Genomic DNA, 18,247 nt, shown 5'->3' with positions numbered 1-18,247 from the left:
CGGAACTGCTGCCCGGGCTGTCTATATAGGGTGCGCTACAGGAAATGTCAGCCTCTCCTCTGTCAGCCAGCCTTCTGTTTTCTGCCAGGGCCTGCCTCCTGGAAGCAATCCTGCCCACCCCCAAAAGAAGACTGCTTCTTGCTGGGAACCAGAGAGAGAACAAGGTCAGAACAGCCTGGGAAGGTCCGCCCACAGATAGCCCCTCCCAATGGGGCCCAAATCACAGGGCCGGAACTTTGAGGCCAAAAGGGACCCAGAAGGATGTCCCCTTGTTTAGGAGAGAGGAAAACTGAGGTCGAGGGGGGCCAGGAATGTTCCCGAGTCCCACAGCTATTTATAAGTTCCACATCCTTCATTGGCACCCAGCTCAGCTGCCTTGTCAGCCCTCATCTGTCTCCAAATGGGCTTGGGAACAAATGCAGAAAACTCTATGCCTGGGATCCAGTAAGCCCTGAGGTTGTGTGGAGAGATTTCACTAGGCCTGTGACCTTCAGTGGGAGAAAATCATGTCAACTTTATTAGAATAATTAGAATAGGGCAGCTAGGTGGCACAGTGGATAGAGGATTGGCCCGGAGTCAGGTGGACCTGAGTTCAAATACAGTCTCAGACACATAAATAATTGCCCAGCTGTGTGGCCTTGGGCAGGTCACTTAGGCCTATTGCCTTGTAAAAACTAAACAAACAAACAAACAACAGAACAATTAGAGGAACTTAAGGGGTTTAGGCTTAGGACTGACTACTCACTAGGTGCCTCTGAGGTTGCTTCCAACTTGGAGATTCTCTTGTCCTGTAACTCCTTTGATTTCATCAATCCATTTGGCAGTTAATCACTCAACAAGCATTTCTCAATAGCTAATATTTATATGGTGGTTTAAGGTTTACAAATGGCTTAACATCAATTTTCTCATTTTATTTGCATAATATTGTATGATGTAGGTGCTATTATTAGTCTGATTTTACAGATGAGGAAAGATGCACTTATCTGGTCTCACATAAAGAAATGGCCATTCCCCTGACCACGATGGACCCTTTATACTTGTTTAAGAGACCCCAGCTCATCCTGTCTCCTCCAGAAGATTGTTTCCACTTTTCACTTACGTTTAATCTCACTCCTTTTCATTACTTGCTTTATCTTATTTCAAAGTATTTTCCAAATATATGTAAAGACAGTTTTCAACATTCATTTTTTCCAAGATTTTGATTTCTACATTTTTCTCCCTCTCTCATTTCCCTCTAAACATTGACACCTCTCTTAATTTTCATGTCATTGTCAATCCTCATAACCTAGGGACTATCCTGGATTCCTTATTATCTTTTCCCTTATACATCCAATATGGGGTCAAGGGTTGTTGACTTCAACTGTGGAGCATCTCTCAAATGTTCCTTTTTCTCTCCTCTTTCCCTGCTACCCTTATCACTTAAACTCACCTGCATTATTACAATAGCCTGCTGGTGGGTCTACCTGTCTCCAATCTCCACACTCTGATTCATCTTCCCAATGAGAATTTGAATAATTTACTAGGAATTGGCCACAGTTTGAAAGAGCAGAAACCAAAAACTTGCTTTTTTCCCCCTCTTTTTCCTTAGAAAATGGATATCGTAGTTGGGAAAGCCTGACAGTTTGATTGTTGTGTGTCTTTCTCTTTTATAATGAGCTTAACTTGACAGAAACTCCCTAGGACACATCAAGCTATCAAACATTAAGTTATAAAACAAACTATGGATGTTCTCTCTCAGAACCTTTCGGATTGATTGAATGGCTATATGGGCCGCAGACTCCCATAAAATGTTTATTTTTTCCAGTTATAGTATGTTGCCTTATTACTTTTCTGAAAAACTCTCATTTTCACTAATTCTCAATTACCATCTTCTTGAAAAAATTATTTTTTTAATGTAAAAACAGAGGTTTTTGGAAAGATCCTTAGGGAAATAGTAGATTTAAAGATAAAAGAAGGGGCAGCTAGGTGGTTCGATGGATAGACCATGGGCCCTGGAGTCAGGAGTACCTGAGTTCAAATTTGGCCTCAGACACTTAATAATTACCTAGCTGTGTGGCCTTAGGCAAGCCACTTAAGCCCATTGCCTTGCAAAAACCTAAAAAAAAGATAGAAGAGATCTTAGAGGTCATTATATTAAATCATCTTTTTTCCAGAAATGAGGAAATTGAGATACAGAAAAGTTGCATAGCATATTTTGAAGCAATATTTAAATCAAAATTCTTTTGAGTTTTCCCTCTAACATTTAATACTTCTGTGATCTATGGCAAGGTGGCTTCACCTAGAGTCAGGAAGAGTTATCTTTGTGAGTTCAAATCTGACCTGAGATACATATGAGCTGTGTGATTCTGAGTAAGTCACCTAACCCAGTTAAGTTCAATTTCCTTATCTGTAAAACAAAGAAATTGGCCTATATGGCTTCTGAAATTCTTTGGGCTTTAAATGTATACCCCTCCATTTTTTGGTTTTGAAGTAAATTAATCTCTTTTTGCCTCCACAATTTCACATATAAAGTGAGGGAGTTGGAAGAAATATCTCCAAGGTATCTTCCAGTTCAATGATCAATGATTTTATAAAGCTACTATTTGTGATCACTAGGTATGGTAAATTAAAATGCAAAATATACTATATGAAGCAATATATATATATATACATATAAGATGAAGTAATATATCATGTAAAGGGAAAATATGGCTATCTACTGTTTGATCTTTCTTAAACTTCTGGCTTCCAGAACCTGACAGGAACTCCCCCAAAGTCTTTGGCAGTGAAATATATTTCTAAGCAGAAGGATCTCACGAGGTCTGTAGCATGTCTGTGATTTCATTGCTATAGTAATGTATATGTATGTAAAAGCACATTTGAACCTGATCTGAATCTAATCTGAACATTACCATAGAAAATAAAGAGAGACAATGCCCAGGCACAGACAATTACTCTTATCCTGAAGCTGTTTCTTTTTTCTTGCTTTACTATTTCACTTGTTGATCTCTTTGGTTCCAAGGGATTCAATGATCATCTCTAAATTGTTGGTTTTGAAATCTTTTTATTCAACCCTGATCACTTTCTTGACTTCTTGTTACATACCTCCAATGGCCTGATGAAGATCTCAAACTGAATAACCCTAGATAGATAGAAGTTGGTTTTAACTCATACAAAATGGTACCATTATATTTTCTTAAAAAAAAAACCCTTCATCCCTTCCTACCTTCCCTGTTACTGTTGAGGGTGTCACCATCCATGTTACCTAGGTTCTCAACCCCTCACCCTCTCTACCCCCATGTGTGTATTTTGAATAGATCTAGTGGTTACCATATTGTTTCCCCCTTTAGAATGTAAGCTCTTTGAAGACAGGAATCCTGTTTCCCAGTACATCACATAGTACCTGGTACATAGTAAGTGCTTATTAAATGATTGTTGGCCTGATTTTTATCCCCAGCATTTTGTATAGTAATAGGTGAAGAGGCTCAAATAGCTGTTTGCTTTATTGAAAAAATGAATAATTCTGTAGGTGAAGGAACCTGTGCTAGCTGGGTCAACTTCCTCTGTGCTGTGTGATTGTAGCTCTTCCCTAGCTTGGCTTGTGTAACAAGGGCAGAAACAGAAATTAAGGATTAGTAAAAATTAATGCTTTCTTAAGTTTAAGCAAAAGTAGAGCAAAATGGAACTTCCAAGATCTTCTTTTATTTCCCAAATGATCCTCTAGGGAAGCCTCCAGGAAAAACGGAGCTTCCTTTGTAGACAGCTGTCTAAGGAATGTTACTGTTATACAAAACCATCAACTGTTTTCTACTTTCTTTTAAATTTTGATGCTGTGTTTCCATCACAACACTGGCACAATTCTACTGTGCTTGCAGAATTTAATTCTATTTGCTGAACTGAACTAAAATGAAATGAACGGAATAAGCATTCACAGTAATATGGAACCAGTTTGGATTGAGATTGTTGGTTCTGCTCTTAAAACGGACAGGTTGCTATCACCGTCTCTTTTCACAGGAAATATAATTTTTATTTTTTTTTAATTTTCAGCCTTTCCTTTACTAAACTCCTTTTCAAATTTTCCCCTTTTGGAAAGCAGGCCTCTCCCTACTCAGCTAAGATGAATAGGGTTAAAATCTGCAAATAGGACACACAAAATCAAAATAGTTCTAAGTATTATTTGTTTATTAGCAATGCCTAGAAATTTATCAGCAAAATGAGTCTGAGACCACCTCATTTGGTAAAATTCACAGAACATTTATAAATATAATGAATGAGCATTAAAAGGAAGAATGTAGACAATAAATGAAGAACGTTGATCTCGTTGATTCATATGGGCATTTGATTTTTCTGATTGGTTGGGCTAATTGCCATTAACGTCATAGAAATCTACCATGCATAAACATCTCTGATATGAACAGGGGATTGTGGCAATGGAGAGTTTTTTGAACACATTAGCGGTGCTTAAGGTATAGGCCCATGTGAGTATAATTAATAGTGAAATGATCATGATATATCATCTATAAAACAGCTTTCAATAGGTATGAGGGACCCAGCTCATCAGTTGATGGATAAATATTTCACAATGTGAAAGTCACAGCAAAGTGAGTGATTTAGTGATGAAATAGTAAGTGAATATCAACTGAGCTAGGCCCTGGGCTTTTGGATTTTTGTCTGAAAGAATAAGAAAATGATCTCTGCTCATATGGAGCTTCCAAACTATAATATTTCCTAAGGAATATTCTCATCGACCTATGGATACCTTCTTTAACTCATGTAAACTCTCTTACGCCTTCCCTCAAATCATTCTCATTGTAAAAGTGATAAAAACTGGAGAGAACACAATAATTAAGCAAACAAAAAATATTCTAGCTTCACTGATTGAGGTAGAGGAGGAAAAGCAGCAGTCCTCTGTTCATAGAATCAGAGGGTTCTAGATTTAGAGCTGGAGGTCCTTAGAGATTGAACTCCACATTTCAGATGATGAAACTGAGGCAGAGGTTCAAGTGACTTGCCCAAGGTCACTCAGCTGGTAGATGGTAGGACAGGAATTTGAACCCAGGTCCTTGGACTCCAAATCCAGTGAGGAGTCCAGTGAGTGACAATAATATCTTCCCTTTCTCTAAGAAGCAAAGTTCAAATTAGGATACTGCTACACTGCTTTCCTCTCTCTCCCTCTCCCTCTCTCCCTCTCCCTCTCCCTCTCCCTTTCTCCCATCTAAATTCCAAAAGACAAGGTGGGTGACTGTGGAGGATGAGGATGGTTTCATGTCCTTCTCTGTGCTCCCTGGAAGAACAGACCTGGCTTGGCCTACATGTCTCGAGGAAGGGCACAGATTTGATAGGAGGCAGGAGAGAAAGTGATACCAGCTCGGAAGTCCAGGCTCAGCTGGGTGTTTGGGGGGTGCTGGAAGGTGAACTTCTGCAGCAGGCAAGTGAAGAAGAGGAAGAGTTAAGTCCGGGCCAGCTGTTCTCCCAGGCAGGCTCTCTTACCTGAAAGGCAAGGAGATCACAAACAGTGAACCCACTAATGCTCAGCACAGGCAGTGGTTTGTGATAGGGAGTCTCCATGGCTTGGATCTGAATCCCAGCATTGGGAGGGGGTTTAAGACCCTTCAGTGTCTACAGTTACTATGCTTATAAAAATCAGAGGTGGAATTTGAACCCAAGACTTCCTTGCTCCTTGTCAGGCACCAAAGCTACCATACCAAGCTGCTGCTGACCTCAGAGACTTGGTACAGGTGAAATACTGCTTCTGTGGACAGAGGACCTGGGTTCAGATCCTACCTTGTATGCATCTCACCCAGGTGACATTGGATAAGTCTCAACTTGAGGGGGCCCAAGTTTCCTCATCTGTGAAAGGAGAAACTTGGATCTAAGATCTGCTTCTGTTTAGCCTGAGGAAAAACAGGTTCCCTTTCCAAATTTAAGCCAGATGGGTTCAGGGAAGAGAGTGTTGAACCTGGAATCTCAAAGCCCTCACTTAAAATTTTATTCTTGATTCTTAGAAGCTGTATAATAAGCATCTGAGGACAAGATCAGCACCTGGGGTGGTTATGGCCCAGTGGATAGAGCACTGTTCCTGGAGTCTGAAGGACCTAAACCTGGCCTCAGATACTTAATAATTACCTAGCTGTGTGACCTTGGGCAAGTCACTTAACCCCACTGCCTTGCAAAAAAAAAAAAAAGATCAGCACCTAATCCTTTGGACTACCTAGCTGCCAGCCACTAAGTAAGTGTTGGAAATAAAAGGAAGAAACAAAAATGATTCTGACTCTCAAGGAGTTTACAGTCTAACAAGAGAATACACATTCATAAATAGGAAGATGGAAGTGACACCCAAAGTAGAGGGATTAGGAAGAGCCTCCTGTAGGAGGTGGCTTTGGACCTGGGCCAAGAAGGAAGCCAGGATCCCAATAGGTGGAAGTGAAGTAAGAGGGTATTCCAGGTCTAGGGGACAGCCAATGACAAGACATAGAATCAAGAGCTAAGAGTGTGATGTGGGCAGAATAGTATGCAGGCCAGGAGGAGTAGAAGGTAGAGGGGAAAGGCAGGATGATTCCAGGTTCCAGAGAGTATTCAGTCTCTGGGCAGTTTGCATTTGATCCCAGAGGCCCTTAGGGAGCCTTTGGAACTCCTTAAGTAAGGTATGAGGGTAGGGGGTGTTATGGTCAGATGTATACTTTTAGGGAAGCATTATGTCAGCTGAATAGAGTATGGATCAGCTTGGGGAATGAATTGTGGCATGGAAATGACTTAGGAGTCTATTGCAACGGTCCAGGTGAGAGAGGATGAGAAGTAGACCTCCACAGGTATGATAATCATTTGGAAACTGTAAAGCACTATATCAATTACATATACATACACAGAGAATTTTAATAAAATTTAAATATATTTTAATATTTAAATCTATCAAATTTTAAATTTTTATTAATAATATTTTACCTTTAACAAATTTAAATGATTTTAATATTGTTATAATTTTAAAATAAAATTTTATAAATGTAAGTTTGTTTGTGAAAGAAATAAACAAGATTTGGTGCCTCAAGAATCACCCAGTAAAAATCCTGAAGGAAGGATTCCCTCAAATGACCTATTAGACAAGGGTCCATGGTACCTCCAAGAACAATAAATGAGGCAGACCAGCTTGTTGGGATATTGTCTAGACTGTTGGCCTTAGATTAGTCAGCATCTCCTCCTCCCTCTTGCCTATTTGAGCAGCCAGTTTTCTTCAAGGTTCAGCTCAGAGGCTATCTCCAGTTTTAGTGGCTTTTTCTTTCCTGGAATTCTTTGTATTTACTTAGAATCAGAACATTACAGATTGGAGATGGAAAGGGACTTTCCAGTTCACCTACTCAAATGTCCTCACAGTTAATCAAACAACTAGAAAGAGATGCAATTTAAACTCAGATCTTTGGTTTTGAATTTTGGGATTCTTGTAGGGTCATGGCTTCAGAGCTAAAATGAACCTCATGGCCATCTAGTCCAATCACCTCATTTTATATATGGGAAAACTTAGTATCAGGAAGTTTAAGTAAGATTGTCCAAGAATACCCAATGGATCATTCCAGAGCTTTTGGATGGCTACACCTAAGAGAGTTCTAGAGTCCTTGCAAAGTGTCTGTAAAACCATTTGTCAAAGCTGAACCCAAGGATGAAACTTTCCTCACTTCAGCCACATCAATCTTCTCTAAAGAATGCAAAACAATCCTCATGTGTCCTAGGAAACTCGGCCATGTCCCTTGCAGACGAGCTTACAGATTTTATTTTCAAATGGTTGCAGCTTCTCTTTTAAATAAAATACAAATCCACTTTAGAGATTTTCTCAGTCCATCACACCTTGGCATTCATGAGGCAGAATGGACAAAGTACAGGGATTTGAGGTTGATTTCATCTGAGACACTGCAAAACTGAGTGACTATGGGCATATCACTTAAACTCCCTGAGACTGTGTTTCCTCATTTGTTAAATGGGCACCTGTAAAACTTCATGGGGCAGCTGTGAAATTCCAGTTGGATGTTATCTGTCTTGTACACTTAGAAACATTTCCAACCATCAGCAATTATGATTTTGTTGTGATATATTTTCCCAATTAATGAATATTGCTATTATATGCACCATCACATGATTGTGGGTTTCATGAAGATGAGTTTGCAGTTTCTTAATGTTAAAAATGTTAGTATCCACTGGACTAGGGTTCTCTTTCTACTGAGTGTGGCTCACCTATTGAGAAAGGCATAAATGACTCTCTTTTCTTAAATTGACCATTCTCCAAAAAATGTTCTGGATTGAAGGTTTCTGGGGTGGCCCATTCTTTAGGATCCATGTGCAAAGCAGTCAAGTTGGTCATCAACATGGTCCCCTGGAAACAAGAGAAAGAAACTAAATCCCAGGTACTTGGAGGCAGAAGAGACCTTGCTTTACAGAAGAAGGAATGGAGTGCCAGCTATGGCAAAGAATTACCCAAGCCCACAAACATTTTTAGAAGCCAAGCCTGTTGTAGAACTCAGGACTTCTTAGAACAGGGATCCCCAATCTGTTTGGGATCACAGATCCCTTTGGAAAGCTGACATAGCCTTTGGACACCTTATTGTAAAAATTCCAGTTCATGGACTCCTTCATAGATAACAATGGAACTTGGATTACAAAATTTCTTCTGAAATCATATTAGAAATGATGGTTAGAAATGTCAGATACAGGGGTGGAGCCAACATGATGGTGTGAAGACAGGATTTTCCAGAAGCTCTCTTCCAAAATATTCCAAAATCCTTACAATTATGACTCTAACTAAATTTTAGAGAGACAGAACCCACAGAAAGACCTAGTGAGATAATTCTTTAGTCCAAGGTATCTTGGAAGAGCATGGGAAGGCTCTGTTCCATGGGGTTGGAGGGGGCAACAGCACAACCAGAATCACTGAGCTAGAGCTAAGGAACTCCAATCTTCTGGAAACAGCCCATGGGCCACTTGGGTCTCTGAGGGGAGCCTGGGTCCTTGGGAGTGCATGGTTCATGGCAGCAGAAGCAGTTTCCAGACATCCCAATCCAGGGAACACCAAGTACAACTTGGAAGATCAGTGGAGAAACCTCCTTCAGATTGAGTGTAGAGCCCAGGTCAGCATAGCCTTCATTGCAGCCCAGATCCCAGGAAAGAGCAGGTCTGTGGAGTCACCCATCAGGGAGTCACCTGGTAGCTCCCAGAGCATTCAGCCCATGAAAGGTAAGGGGATGGGGAGAGACTATCAAGGTCTCTCCTAAGTCCCTGTAACAGGACTCAAGTGCTTTGTTCATCTTCAGACCCTGGTCTCAGTTTGGGGGTTCCCCTACTGCCATAGAAGAAGGACCCTCCTCTGTTCTCTAGGACAGAGAAGTGTCATGTGGTCATCCACAGTCCAAGAGAACAGTCAGAACCTCTTTTGAAGGAACTGAGGTCCTTGCAGGGATGTCCCAATAACAAATCAAAAGTTTGGGAAGCACTTTTAAAACCAGAACATAGGCTGGGGAAATTAGTAAACAGGGAAAGAAAGGAACCATTACTTTTGTCTCATGTAAGATCAAAATGCACACTCAGAAGATGACAAAATTCCAGCTTCTTTATCCTTTATCCTCTAAGGAAAATTGGAATAGGTCTCAGGCTATAGAAGTGCTCAAACAAGATTTTGAAAATCAAACAAGAGAGGTAGAGGAAAACTTGGGAAGAGAAATGAGAGAAATGCAGGAAAAAAACATGAAAACCAAGTCATCAGCTTAGTCAAGGAGACACATGAAAAAATGCTAATGAAACTAACATGTTAAAAACGAGTTTAAGTCAAATGGAAAAAACAGTTCATAATGTTAACGAGGAGAAGAATACCTTAAAAAGAAGAACTGGCCAGATGGAAAAGGAGATAAGAAAGTTCTCTGAAGAAAACAACTCCTTCAAATGTAGAATGGAGATTAAAGGAAACTGATGACTTTGTGAGGAATCAAGAAATAATAAAAACAAACACAAACGAATGAAAAACTGTAAGAAATTGTGAAATATCTCACTGGAAAAGCAACTGACTTGGAGAACAGATCCAGAAGAGATAATTTAAAAGTTATTGGGCTGGGGTGGTTAGGTGGCACAGTGGATAGAGCACTAGCCCTGGAATCAGGAGTCCCTGAGTTTAAATCTGACCTCAGACACTAATTACCTAGCTGTATGGCTTTGGGCAAGCCACTTAACCCCACTGGCTTGCTAAAAACCTAAAAAATAAAAACAAAACAATAAAAATTATTGGGCTACCTGAAAGTTACAATCAGGAAAAGAGCCTTGATTTCATTTTTAAAGAATTTCTACAAGAAATTTACCCTGTTATCCTAGAAGCAGAGGGGAAAATAGAAATTGAGAGAATTCACCAATTTCCTCCTGAAAGATCCAAAAAAGATATCTAAACCTCCCCCCCACCCAGGTATAGTATAACCAAATTCCAGAACTCCCAAGAAACAATTCAAATATCATGGTGCTGTAGTCAGGATTATGCAGGATTTAGCAGCATCCACATTAAAGGGCTGTAAGGTTTGGAATATAATATTCTGGAAGGCAAACTATACCTTGGGAATAATCTCTGCTTCCTAGAGATTGGGTTACAACCGATAATCAACTACCTAGAAAAACTGAACATCCTCTTTGAGGGGAAAATTTTTATATTAATGAAATGGGGGAATTTCAGAAACAGTCAGAGTTGAACAGAAAGTTTGTTCTCCAAGTACAGGACTCAGGGGAAGCATAGAGAGGGTGGATTGGAAGGGTAAATTATGAGAAATTTAATGATGTTGAACTACATGAATCCCTGCATGGGAAGAGATACTGATTACTCACATGAACCTTTTGATTTAATAGAGTAGTTAGAAGGAGCATATTTAGAAAAGGCACAGGAGGGACCTGAATATGAAGGTATAATATATTGTAAAGATGGAATTAATGGATGAAAAAGGAATGTACTGGAAGAAAGGGAAAGGAGAGGTAGAATAGGCTAAAATATTTCACAAAAAAAGAGTCAAGAAAAAGGTTTTGCAATGGAATGAAAGGGGAGAATTTGAGAATGAATGAGCCTTCATTCTCACAAGAAATGGCTCAGAGAGGTAACAACATAAATAATTAATAGGGTATAGAAATCTTTTACCCTAGAGGAAAGGGATGGGGAAAAGGGGACAGAGGAGAGGAGGGGGAGTGTAAGTAATAGAGGAGAGGGTAGATCATGGGACAGGATAGTCAGATAGAACACACTTTTTTTGTTTTTTTGCAAGGTGATGGGGTTGAGTGGCCTACCATGGCTGTGTGGTAACTGAGTCTTTGGGGTGGGAAGTGGGATTGGGGCCTCCTGGCCTTAGGGCCAGTGCTCTGTCCTCTGAGCCACTCAGCTGCCCCATGACACACTTTTGAATAGGGACAGAGTGAAAGAAGAGAGAAAGATAGAATATATACTGGAGTAGGGAGGAATGGATGGAGGGAATTACAATCAGCAATAACAACTTTGGGAAAAAAATGTGGAAGTAACTTCTCTGATGGACTTATAATAAAGAATGTGATCCATAACAGAGAAGAGTTGATGTTATCTGAACACAGACTGAAGCACATTTTTTCTCTTTCTTTCACTTTATTTCTCACAAGGTTTTTATTTTACTATTTTATAATAAAATTATGTTGGCTATTACAATAAGACTATTTTAGTAATGTAAAAAATAAATGAAAATGTAAATTAAACAAATAAAATTAAAAAGAGAATATTTTCCAAGAAGAAGCCTTGTCAGAATGTTCATATTGTTAAGGTCTTATCTGAGTCTTTCTGAACCTATATTTGAGTATTATAATAAAATCTTGGTTTTTACTGCTATGGAAAAAAATGTGTCAGAAACCGTGAACTAGGAATGAGATGGTACCTAAAGAAGCTTATTCACAATCTTTAATACATGATGGTTCAAAATTAGGACGACAAAATTAGGGTTTGAAGTTTTCTCTTTTTACAGGTAAGGAAACTGAGGTCTTAATCCAGAGTTACATAGTAAGCATCTGAAGATGAATGTGAAACCAGGTCTTAGAGACTCGAATTCCATCTCTCCATCCACTGAACTTGATTGGGTTGTATATGTGTAACTATAAAGACACACTTGGGTATACTTAGATAATTTTGAAAGAGTTCTGCTCATGCTCTGGGTGATGGGAAAATGCCAATAAGGTCTTCAAAACTCTTTGCTCAAGGGCCATTTACCCACTGTGACTGAGAAATCACTACTGTCTGGGTAAATAGCATTTGCTTTCACCAGAAGAAGTTACGGAATGTCCAAGTTAGTGCCATTATACTCATATGACTCTAGAATCCAGAACAGAAGGAAAGACATTTAGTGATCATCGACTCAAACACTCCTATTTTTCAAATGAGGAAACTGAGTCCCAGTGTGGTATCACAAATAGGAATGACTCACATATGGAACCCAAGTGGACACAAGGAATTTAAACTCAGGATTAAAACTGTTTTAAGCTCAGTTCCTCTGACTCCAAATTCACAATTATTTTCTCATCCAACTGAGAATTAATGATATTGAAAGACTAATCTGAAGTTTCTTCACCCCCTTTTTTATTATGGAGCCCTTTGTCAGATAGTATGGTGAAACTTCCTCAGAACATAATTTCAAGGGGGCAGCTAGGTGGCACAGTGGATAGAGCACCGGCCCTGGAGTCAGGAGTACCTGAGTTCAAATCTGACCCCAGACACTTAATAATTACCTATCTGTGTGACCTTGGGCAAGCCACTTAACCCCATTGCCTTGCAAAAACCTTAAAAAAAGAACATAATTTCAATGTAAAATAACATATTTAGGGTTGCCAAAAGTCCCAATGATATAGCAATGGATTAAATCTTTCTCTCTCTCTCTCTCTCTCTCTCTCTCTCTCTCTCTCTCTCTCTCTATATATATATATATATATATATATATATATATATATATGTATATATATATATTTAATATTGGCTATATTTGTATTTACTTCTATTTCTTTGTTTTATTATATGATCTATCTATCCATCTACATGTCTATCCATCTATCTATCTATCTAATATCTACATGTATTTATTTATTTTCCCAAGTCAATTAGGGATAAGTGACTTGCCCAGATCATACGGCTAATAAGTGTCAAGTGTCTGAGACTATTTTTGAATTAAAATCCTGATTCTAGAGATAATGCTTTATGCACTGCAACACCAAGTTGCCCCCCAAATATATTTATATACCTATTATATATGATATAACACAATATAACAATATGTGTGTGTGTGTGTGTGTGTGTGTGTGTGTGTGTAAAGACCAAATTCATGCCGCCTAGACCAATACATTTTACGCTACTGTCTCTGATTCATTTTACCTTCTTTTCCCTGACCTCTAGGATAAAAGGAAATCATAGAACCTCTTCAAATTCATGAGAATAAAAGCCATTTACCTTTGGTATATAGTATCCTGCCAATGTGGTATCAACTGTGGCCATCCTGGTCACATTTAAAGGAAGAATGTCCCCCATTCTCTGAACTTCATGAACAGCTGCATTAGTGTAGGGCATATTCTCCTTATCAGCCATGGTGGGCTGCCTGGATTGGCCAATCACCCTGTCAATCTCAGCTTGAATTTTGCCTGGAAAGAAAAGGGAAAGTTTTTTGAGACCCAAAAAATAGCTCACAATTACATTGTGCTTTTGGGTGTAAAAGCGCTTTGTAAATTTATGGCATTTGATCCTCATAACTAAGTCAGGAGGACAGTGTTGTTACTATCCCCATTCAACAGGTGAAACTGAGGCAGACAGAAATTAAGTGACTTGTTCAGAGTCAAATATCTAGGTATATTTGTATTGACTTTCCCTCTCATCCAGTTTTTTTTCTGATCATGTGAAAGAACCTGTCTCACCCCTGTTTGTATTAAAATTGCTTCACACTTCACCAAAGGTGCCCAGCTTTTTAGCCTGTAAAGATGGAACCTTGATGGATTAATGGCAACAATGAATGCTTGTGCTGTTAGGAAGGTATCCAGGTATGTGATAGCATGGAAAGCATGCTAGGAAAAGAGAGAAGATTCAGATTCAAATTTTAGTTTTACCAATCACCAATTCAGTGAGCAAGTCACTGTAATTCTTTTTTTTTAGATTTTTGTGAGGCAAAAGGGGTTAAGTGGCTTGCCCAAGGCCACACAGCTAGGTCATTATGAAGTGTCTGAAGCCGGATTTCAATTCAGGTATTCCTGACTCCAGGGCTGGTGCTCCATTCACTGTGCCACCTAGCTGCCCAAGTCACTGAAATTCTTGAGGCCTCATTTTCCCTATCTCTAAAATGATCTGGGTGAACTAGATTGTCTCTAAGATCTTTAAACTGACTTATGAGTATCACATTTATTTATATGGCTATACATTTAATTTACAATGATCCCTGACTTCCAAGTCAACCAGATATAGAAGAGCATTCTGAGGAACAAGATGGTAATTTTAGAACAAAGATAGTTTGACTTCCTAGGTGAGCTCATCTCTGACAAAACATCTGTGATGAGCTGTGTAGATAGAAAGCTTTCAAGGCTAGTCCCCAAGACATATTAAGGACCTACTGTGTGTTGGCAACTATTCTAAACCCTGAGGAAACAGAGAAAGGCCCTGGACTCAAGGAGCTCATAATCTAATGATGGAGACAACATGCAAATTAGATACATGCAGAATAAATTGGAGATTGGTTGACTATTGGTTCATTGGCTGCCTGTTGACCTTCCCTCTATAAGAAGACCAAAATGACATCACTAGATTAGAGTCAAGTTTCACTGTGTTTAACTGACTGATCAGACCAATATGAACTCAGGAACCTCCACCATAGGCTGGGCCTGTATAAACCATGTGGACATTTGGGGTAGATTCTCTAAACCTTAGCATTTTGAGTTATTTTTTGAGTCACTTCAATTCTGTTTTGCTCAGATAATAATAGCAGGAAAGCACTAAGATTAAATTGGATTTGGAAAGATTTTTGACTGACTGTGGACTTTCATCTGGAATTTGAAGGGTACCAGAAAGGTCAGGTAGCAAAAAAGGAGAAGGGAAAGCACTGCAGTTTTCTACAATAGGATTTTTTTGTAGCAATAATTATGAAATTTTGTAAGATAAATTTCTAATTGACACAGGCAATTTGGTTTGGTGATATTTTTTAACCTTCATTTACCAATACAGGAGTGAGAGTGAAGGATAGAGGTAATAGAAGGGAACCAAATCTGAGTCTTGACAAGGCAAGATAAATAATACTATAGAGAGGCAAGTGTAGATTGAACTTGTTCAACAAGAGTTCAAGATGAAAAATGAAGGAGAATGTGGTTTGTGCAAGCATGATAGCTTGGGAGGCAATTGTGGAGACAAGATATTGGCAATCAAAAGGCAGAGGGAGAGGTAGAATATCAGTAGATTGAGAACAGATAAGGGAATTTCAGAATTCATGAATTCAGAATGTGGTATATTTGTGGATAATGACCCAATCACCCCTTTAGAGTACCATTTAACTAATCTTATAACCATAACATTAATTTATAAATAATATATGATATGTAAACCATATATATAGTAATATATAATATAAATATATTGCAATAGTTTATAAAGTTACTGCTTATTGAAAGTGTGATTCTCAGCACCCATGTGATTCTTAGCCCATCTCCCATTATTTTTTCCATGGTCATTGTGGAATCAGGAGCAGACTGCAAAGATCTGAGGGTGATTTTATATCATTTTTTTAAATCAAGAGATGCCTTAGAATTAAGCACTTCAGCCTCCTAAACTGTTTGATACTTAACTAAACCAGATATCAAGATATATGGCCCAAGTGTTGAGATTATCCTCTAGGCCTTTCGATTCAATTCAATAAAATTCATTAAAATGTATTATATGTTAGGCTCTGGGCTAAGCCCTGAAGCAACACATAAAGAGACAAAAGAGACTGCCCCAAGGAGATTGCTATCCACTGTACTGACATAGTCTTTGAGATCCCAAGGTCATGTCCATCTACATCACAGAGAGGCATTAGAGGGGGGCCTTTGTTAAACTTCTACCCATTTCAACTACTTCTATTCACAAGAGTCAAATGGAATAAATTTAATCCCTCTTATACACATGAGTCCTTCAAAGGAAGGTCATCATCCTGCCTCCCTGAAGGCTATGATATTTTTGGTCCCATTTTAATGACGGGAAATCTGAGCACCAAACAATTATCTTCCTTATACTGATTTTCTCCATTTTGTCTATATCAGTTTTTGATAAATAGTTGTTGGTATGACATATCTCCCATTAGAGTTTGAACTCCATGAGAATAGGACCAATTTTGTTGCTACTCTTCATTTTGCCTTTCTTTGGCTTTCTAATGCTTAGCAAGTTATGTGGTAGATTTTTAATAAATGCTCATTTACTGACTGAAATGCCTTATTCAACATCTCATGACCACTGGACTAGGAAACAAAGTCCTCACTCCTAATTCTGTTTCCTATCACCACAATATCCTTGCAAGGAGGGAAGAATTACTTTATTCTTTGGATTGTGTCACCAGTGCCTGGAGCATCCTAGGCACAAAGTAAGTACTTACTTTGATTTCCATGATGCTAAATGATTGCTTGGAATGCTACCTTGGGGTATTGCCTCAGAATATTCCATCTGGATAGTAGTTTAAGGGGGATCTAAATGTTCTTAGTCCAGGGTTTTCAACCTGAGAGCAGTAGATTTCTCCAAGTCATTTTGCTAGGTATCTGCAAATTTATAATCAGTCCATGGGTCTTTACTCTGAATTTAGCTTAAGGAAGACATGGGACATATCACAATTTACTACTCAGGGAAATAAAACCTTTGGTCATGTCTTGGTTTTCAGAATGTGGAACTCTTGAGGGAGGGACAAGTAAGTGTCCCTAGAGGTGGCCCTTGACTTGGAGTCAGATTGACCTACATTTAAATCCCATCTCAGACATTAACCACCTTTGTGGTCCTAAGCAAATCATTTAGTTACTCTCAGTCTTGGGTTCCACATCTATAAAATAAGGGGTTGGCCTTTATGGCCTTTTAGATACCTTTCAATTCTAAATCTAAAAACCTTAGGACCTTCTGAAGATTAATTTTTTGTCATTTAATGTAATTAAACTCACTTGTCTTACTAATTTGAAATCTATCCAAATTTATTATATTCAATAGGCTATAACTAACTCTAAAAGGTTATGAACTAGTTGTAGTGCACTAAAATAGAAATTGATTGCAATAAAATAATATCTGCTATTTATATAACACCTTAAGGCTTTAAAAATCACTTTATGTTCATCAACTTATTAGATCCTCAGAACAAGCTCATGAAGTAAGGGCTTCTATTACCCTCATCTTACAAATAAGGACACAGAGGCTAAAAGTAAGTGAATGAGTCAGGCTTTGTATTCACATATTCTTGACTCCAAATTCTATACTCTCCCAACTGTCCCAACCAGCAAATATTACCATATGGGGAGATGAAAGAAATTTATTCCTGATTGTGAAAAATGGTAATGATCACTCTATTCCAATGAATATGGAAAGAAGATATTTGCAAATTGCTTGGCAAATTTTCAAGTTCTCTATAAATTGAAATCTTTTGAGCAGAATACTATAGGAATATAAGTCTGGTGCTATTACTGTACCTTGGATCTCTGGATATAAGGCCATATACAACAGTGCCCATCTCAGAGTGGTTGAAGTTGTCTCTGTTCCAGCAAAGAAGAGGTCCAGGGTACAGACGACTAAATTTTTTTCATTAAAATTTGAATGATTGTTATCCTTAAATTAAAAAGACAAGAATTAGTTAATCCAAAAATGATTGTGGTTCTTTCCCAAAAGGAGGAGCTGCAACCCCAATGAGTCTTGGGAAAAGTCAAAGTGCCAGACTTTGACCCTTCCGGACTTCCTTTTAACACCAAGAATACAGTAATAGCAAAAATAAGAACTCCTATTTGGTTTTTTTTGTCTTTGAAAATTATTTTTTCTAATTGCATGTAAAGACAATTTTAACATTCTTTTTATAAAAAAAATTTGAGCTCCAATTTTTCTCCTTTCTTCTTACACATTCCCTCTCACCACTCTGGTAAATAATTTGATCTAGGTTATACATGTGTATTCGTGTAAAACATTCCCTTATTAGTTATGTTGTGAAAGAAGAAATAGAACAAAAGGAAGAGCACCATGAATTAAAAAGTAAAATGAAAATAAAATTTCATTTTTCAAATTTCATCAATTCCT

The 18,247-nt window shown here is 38.4% G+C and overlaps 1 pseudogene; it reads right to left on the bottom strand.

The window, feature by feature from the left end:
- Positions 1-4,168: 4,168 nt before the first annotated feature.
- Positions 4,169-18,247, bottom strand: part of LOC141512396 (cytochrome P450 2J2-like) — a 46,921-nt pseudogene continuing 32,842 nt past the window's right edge.

The sequence above is a fragment of the Macrotis lagotis genome, chromosome 2, assembly GCF_037893015.1.
Source record: "Macrotis lagotis isolate mMagLag1 chromosome 2, bilby.v1.9.chrom.fasta, whole genome shotgun sequence".
In the NCBI taxonomy this organism is placed as follows: Eukaryota; Metazoa; Chordata; class Mammalia; order Peramelemorphia; family Peramelidae; genus Macrotis; species Macrotis lagotis.
This window is presented reverse-complemented; position numbering and strand designations above follow the sequence as displayed.